General features: G+C 44.4%; 1 pseudogene across 1 annotated transcript; it reads right to left on the bottom strand.

Moving 5' to 3' along the window:
- Positions 1–3,269: 3,269 nt before the first annotated feature.
- On the bottom strand, positions 3,270–4,491 carry LOC118021394 (annotated as a pseudogene). The gene has a single exon (XR_004682153.1). The product of XR_004682153.1 is annotated as a 40S ribosomal protein S11-like (transcript).
- Positions 4,492–6,047: the final 1,556 nt, after the last annotated feature.

Here is a 6,047-nt window from a genome sequence, read left to right as displayed (position 1 = left end):
AAGCGTCTGCCTTCAGCCCCGGGATCAAGCCCCGCATCAGGCTCGCCGCTCCGTGGGAAGCCTGCTTCTCCCTCTCCCGCTCCCCCTGCTTGTGTTCCCTCTCTCGCTGTGTCTCTCTCTGTCAAATAAATAAATCTTTAAAAAAAAAAAAAAGATTTTATTTATTTGAGAGCAAGCTCAAGCGAGAGAGAGAGAAGCAGACTCACCACTGAGCAGGGAGCCCGATTTGGGACTCAATCCCAGGACCCTGGGATCATGACCTGAGCTGAAGGCAGACGCTTAACCCACTGAGCCACCCAGGCGCCCCTGTACTGAGCTTTAAAGCAGATGCCTTGGATCCTCCCCCTGCCCCCACCTCGAACACTATGTCCTACTTGGGCCACGCAGAACTCCTCTTGGGAGATCTTTTTCCTCCAGCAGATCTCCCTTAGAAGATCTAATTCCATGACACTGTCTGGCATCGCTTGAAGGTGGAAAAAACCCACTGCCCAGCAACAACCATAATCCCCACCCCCTAGGGAAGAAACAGCAAGGAGCTGGACAGCCTGTATTGTGAGACCATCCAATTCCAGGTTTTAACTGTGGTTGTTTTGTTTGTTTTGTTTTGTTTTTTTCCTGGGCTGCAAGTTTGGCTCAACATCCGCAAATCAATCAATGTGATACACTACATTAATAAAAGAAAGAACAAGAACCATATGATCCTCTCAATAGATGCAGAAAAAGCATTTGACAAAGTACAGCATCCTTTTTTTTTTTTTAAAGATTTATTTATTTATTTATTCATAAGAGACAGAGAGAGAGAGAGAGAGAGGCAGGCTCCCCGCTGAGCAGGGAGCCCGATGCGGGACTCGATCCCAGGACCCTGGGATCATGACCCGAGCCGAAGGCAGACGCTTAACCATCTGAGCCACCCAGGCACCCTGGCATCCTTTCTTGATCAAAACTCTTCAGAGTATAGGGATATTGGGTACATACCTCAATATCATAAAAGCCATCTATGAAAAACCCACAGCGAATATCATTCTCAATGGGGAAAAACTGAGAGCCTTCCCCCTAAGGTCAGGAACACGGCAGGGACGTCCACTATCACCACCGCTATTCAACATAGTACTAGAAGTCCTAGCCACAGCAATCAGACAACAAAAAGAAATAAAAGGCATCCGAATCAGCAAAGAAGAAGTCAAACTCTCACTCTTTGCAGATGATATGATACGTCATGTGGAAAACCCCAAAGACTCCACCCCAAAACTGCTAGAACTCATACAGGAGTTCAGTAAAGCGGCAGGATATAAAATCAATGCACAGAAATCAGTTGCATTTATATACACCACCACCAAGACAGAAGAGAAATTAAGGAGTCGATCCCATTTACAATGAACTGTTGTTGCACACGTGCCGATCTAGAGGAGTCCTACAGTCTTTTCTCCTGAGACACCTGGCATTTGCCAGTGCGTCTACGACAACGCTGGAGTTAGGTACTCTTGGAAAGAAACCACTTGACATCTGCTTTTGTGTCTTTTTATGTTCTGTTTAAATGCCTTACGTTTTATTGCAGTGGCTCTCAGGATCCTTACCCACTGCAGACTAAGCCTGTGGACCGGGCTGCTCGAGAAAGCACAAAGTACCCGCTGCCGGATCAAAGGCCAGAAGGAAAACACGGATGTGTGGAGGAAGCCGTGCTGCGAGGGAAAAGAAACATCACCGGCCTTAAGATAGCACAGGCCTCGAGCACCGGGTGTTGTATGGAAGAGATGCATCGCCGAATTCTACACCTGAAACTAATATTACACTGTAAGTTAACTAATGGGGATTTAAATAAAAACTTGAGAAAGAATAAAAAATTTTTAAAAATAGCATTTGTTAAAAACGAAAAAAAAGAAAAGAAAAGAAAGCTAGCCCAGGTACCAGGGAGGGAGGCAGTAGGAGAGAAGGTAGTATTGACAGCATAGTGATTCGGGAGCATGGGAGTCCGCCATATTCGGGCTGAGTTCCAGGCACTGTTGTTCATGACCGCAAAAGCTGGGGAATCCCTTACTCTCTCGAGCCTCAGTTTTCGTATCTGTAAAATGGGGATAATACTACATGTGGGCCAAGGCTGGCCGCATATTCCCCCAAAGCCAAGTCTTCCTCCTCTTGCTGAGCACACAGCTAGATTATATGTCCTAGCTCGCTCTGCAGATAAATATGACCAGAATGGGCCCTAAAAAACGGTCACATATTTATCCACACTCTCTCCCCTCAGTTTCTGGCCAGATGTGGAAGATCCAGTGAAGGACTCTAAGGGCCTAGAGCACGGTGGGGCCTCCAGACAGAAGCAGCCCAGGACACTGAATGACTTGGTGGCCTCCTGATAAACCCACACGGGACAAAACCACAAAAGAGCAAGAAATAAGTATTTTTATTATATATATATATATATACTTTTATGGTCTTATAGTTATTTTTTTTGTTTTATTTCAAGTTAGTTGACATATAGTGTATTATTAATTATTAATTCGGGGGTAGAATTTAATGATTCATTAGTTGCATAGAAGACCCGGTGCTCATTCCATCACGTGCCCTCCTTGATGCCCATCACCCAGTTACCCCATCCCCCCACCCACCTCCCCTCCAGCGACCTCAGTTTGTTCCCCAGAGTATTTTTATTATATTCAAGACTCTGAAATTGTTGTTTATTATAAGAACTAAGCTCTCCCGACTAATACAGACATTGGTTCCTGAAAGTGAGGGGGTGCTGTAACCAACACCTAAACGAGAATACGTGGCATTGGTTTAGCAGCTAGACAGAGAAATAGGGAAATTGATTTCAGGAGCTGGAAAGGTGATAGCCCATGTTATGCTTTAATAAAACATGCCATAGGGGCACCTGGGTGACTCAGTCATTAAGCATCTGCCTTTGACTCAGGTCATGATCCCAGGGTCCGGGGATCGAGCCCAGCATCAGGCTCTCTGCTCGGCGGGAAGCCTGCTTCTCCCTCTCCCACTCCCCTTGCTTGTGTTCCCTCTCTCGCTGTGTCTCTCTGTCAAATAAATAAATAAAATCTTTAATAAAAAAAGTAAAAAAATAAAAAAAAAAACATGCTATAATCATGCCATTAGAAACCCTAAGCAGTCTGCAAAAAAAAAAAAAAATCCACTCAAGCTAACAAGTCAATCTGGCAAGATTGTAGGATGAACGGTCAATATGCAAAAATTGATTCTACTTCTTTATATTAGCAACAAACAGTTGGACTGTGAATTTTTTTTTTAACTGTAGGAGCATTAAAAATAAAAATATTTGAGGATAAGTTTTTTTTTTTTCATTGGGAAATAACTTCATTTTCTTCGGGCGTGTGGGCAGATGTCTAGTCTCAGAACTTCTGGAATTGTTTCTTGGTGCCTGCGGTCTTTGTGACTTTGGGCACGTTGAAATGCAGTCTTGCTCGTCCACTGTGACAATGTCGCCGATCTGGACATCCCTGCAGCAGGGGGACAGGGGCACGGACATGCGCTTGTGGCCGTTCTCAAAGAGGTTGTACTTGGGGCAGTGGAGGTAGTCTCAGTGGGTGACAGTGGTCCTCTGCATCTTCATCTTGGCCACCACACCGGACAGAATATGCCCTTGGACGGAGACATTACCAGTAAAGGGGCACCTCTTGTCAATATAGGTGCCCTCAATGGCTTCTTTGGGCATCTTGAAGCCCAAACCAATGTTTTTATAGTATCGCGGGAGCTTCTCCTTGCCAGTTTCTCCAAGCAGGACCCTCTTCTTACTTTGAAAGATGGTGGATTGCTTTTGGTAGGTGCACTCGGTCTGCACATCGGCCATCTTCCCAGCTGCCTGAAAAAGCTTGAGGATAAGTTTTAAACAAATATATGCAACAATTCTACCCTTAAAACTTGTAACAAGTTGCTGAAATTTTTGAAAACTTTTTAAAAATGGAGACATCTACGCTGTTGAATGGAATCATCAAATTATTAAAATGGCATAAGTCTTCACATTGATTTACAGATCCAGTGCAATCCCAATCAAAATCCCAGCAGGCTTTTTCAGTACAACTGACAAAAACAAACAAACACAAATAAAGCATTAGAGACCCATGTGATAATATCAAATAGCCTTAACTGGAGTCCTGGGAGGAGAGAAGAAAAGAAGGGTGAGGTAAAGAGGTAAAGGTGAAGACTTTTCCACAATTGATCAACGACACCAAGGCGCAGAATCGAGAATCTCAGTGCATACAAGAGTACAGCTAGACTGCACTTCTCAACCTTCCGAGACTGTCCTGGCCAGTGGTCTGGGGGCAGAGTGCGTTCCACCTGCGGGCTGGCCCCTGTCTAGTCGACGGGGAGATATGCTATGATCAGCACAAATCTCAGAGGCTTGATGTCTCACTCACACAGTTTGCTACAGGTCCAGACAACTGTCTAGGAGACCTGTCCCCTACATAGTGACTTAGCATCCCAGGATGTCTCAGCTTTATGAAACCTCCAAATAAACAAGTCACAGTTGGGGAGGGGAGGGACCATCGAAGGAGTGTCCACGGGTTCTTAAATGCTTCCACTTGGGTGGGAATGCAAGCTGGTGCAGCCCCTCTGGGAAACAGTGTGGGGCTCCCTCAAAGAGTTGAAAACAGAGCTACCCCACGACCCAGCCATTGCACTACTGGGTATTTACCCCAAAGATACAAACGTAGGGATCCAAAGGGGCACGTGCACCCCGGTGTTTACAGCAGCAATGTCCACAATAGCCAAACTATGGAAAAAGCCTAGATGTCCATCGACAGATGAATGGATAAAGAAGATGTGGTCCATATATACAATGGAATATTATGCAGCCATCAAAAGGAATGAAATCTTGCCATTTGCAACAACAAGGATGGAACTAGAAGGTATTATGCTAAGTGAAATAAGTCAGTCAGAGAAGGACAATTATCATATGATCTCACTGATATGTGGAATTTAAGAAACAAGGCAGAGGATCATAGGGGAAGAGAGGAAAAAATGAAACAAGACGAAACCAGAGAGGGAGACAAACCATAAGAGACTCTTAATCATAGGAAACAAACTGAGGGTTGCTGGAGTGGAGGGGTTGGGAGGGATGGGGTAACTGGGTGACAGACATTAAGGAGGGCATGTGTTGTAATGAGCCCTGGGTATTATATAAGACTGATGAATCACAGACCTGTACCCCTGAAACAAATAATACATTATATGTTAATTAATTGAATTTAAATTAAAAATAAATTTAAAAAAAAAAAAAAAGGCTTCCACCTGGAAATGACCTGCATCACTTTTTCTTGGTTAAAGCAAGTCACTGGGTGCCTAACTTCAAAGAGACTGGGAACTACGCTCTTTCCATGCGCCCAGAAGGAAAGTGAAAAGGCTTGCATGGCAGTCCCATCTACCACCTCCTCTGAAACACATCCCCTGTGAACTGCTACATCCAAAGGCTCTGGACGGAGCAAAGCTGCTCCCCATCACTGACCTGCTTAGTCTCTGGTGTGAGGCAGAAAAAATACTTTGTTAGCCTCTGAAATTTGGGTATTATTGCAGAAGCTAGCCTGCTCTAATATTCTACTCAACTTACATTATAGTTAAAGAAGGTAGTAATACTTTTTTTTTTTTTAAGTAGCCTCCAGGCCCAGTGTGGAGCCCAGTGCAGGACCCAAACTCACGACCCTGAGAGCAAGACCTGAGCCAAGATCAGGAGTCAAAGGCTTAACTGAGCCCAAATAGTACCCTTTTTTTAAGCCCTTACCATGGGCCTGGCACTGTGCTAATAAGCACTTCATGTATGAAATGTTTAGCACAGTGCCTGGCCCTAATCAGCTCTCAATTCATGTTAGTTGTTATCCTTATTCCAATTTTGTCTTATCTGTGTATGTATTTGCTCAGATGGATTCTGTGCTATAAACTACAGGACCCTAATGGGAATTGCAAGGCGATTGAGCATCTTGCTTATCATTTTCTCTAACACATCTGCAAGTTTTCATACTTTGTGGGAGGCTGAGCTGGAAGTACAGGTTTCCAGGATCAGAGACAGCATGTGCAGAGGAAAGAACATTAGA

The sequence above is a fragment of the Mirounga leonina genome, unplaced genomic scaffold (genome assembly GCF_011800145.1).
Source record: "Mirounga leonina isolate KUSES-001 unplaced genomic scaffold, KU_Mleo_1.0 Mir_174, whole genome shotgun sequence".
Classification (NCBI taxonomy): domain Eukaryota; kingdom Metazoa; phylum Chordata; class Mammalia; order Carnivora; family Phocidae; genus Mirounga; species Mirounga leonina.
This window is presented reverse-complemented; position numbering and strand designations above follow the sequence as displayed.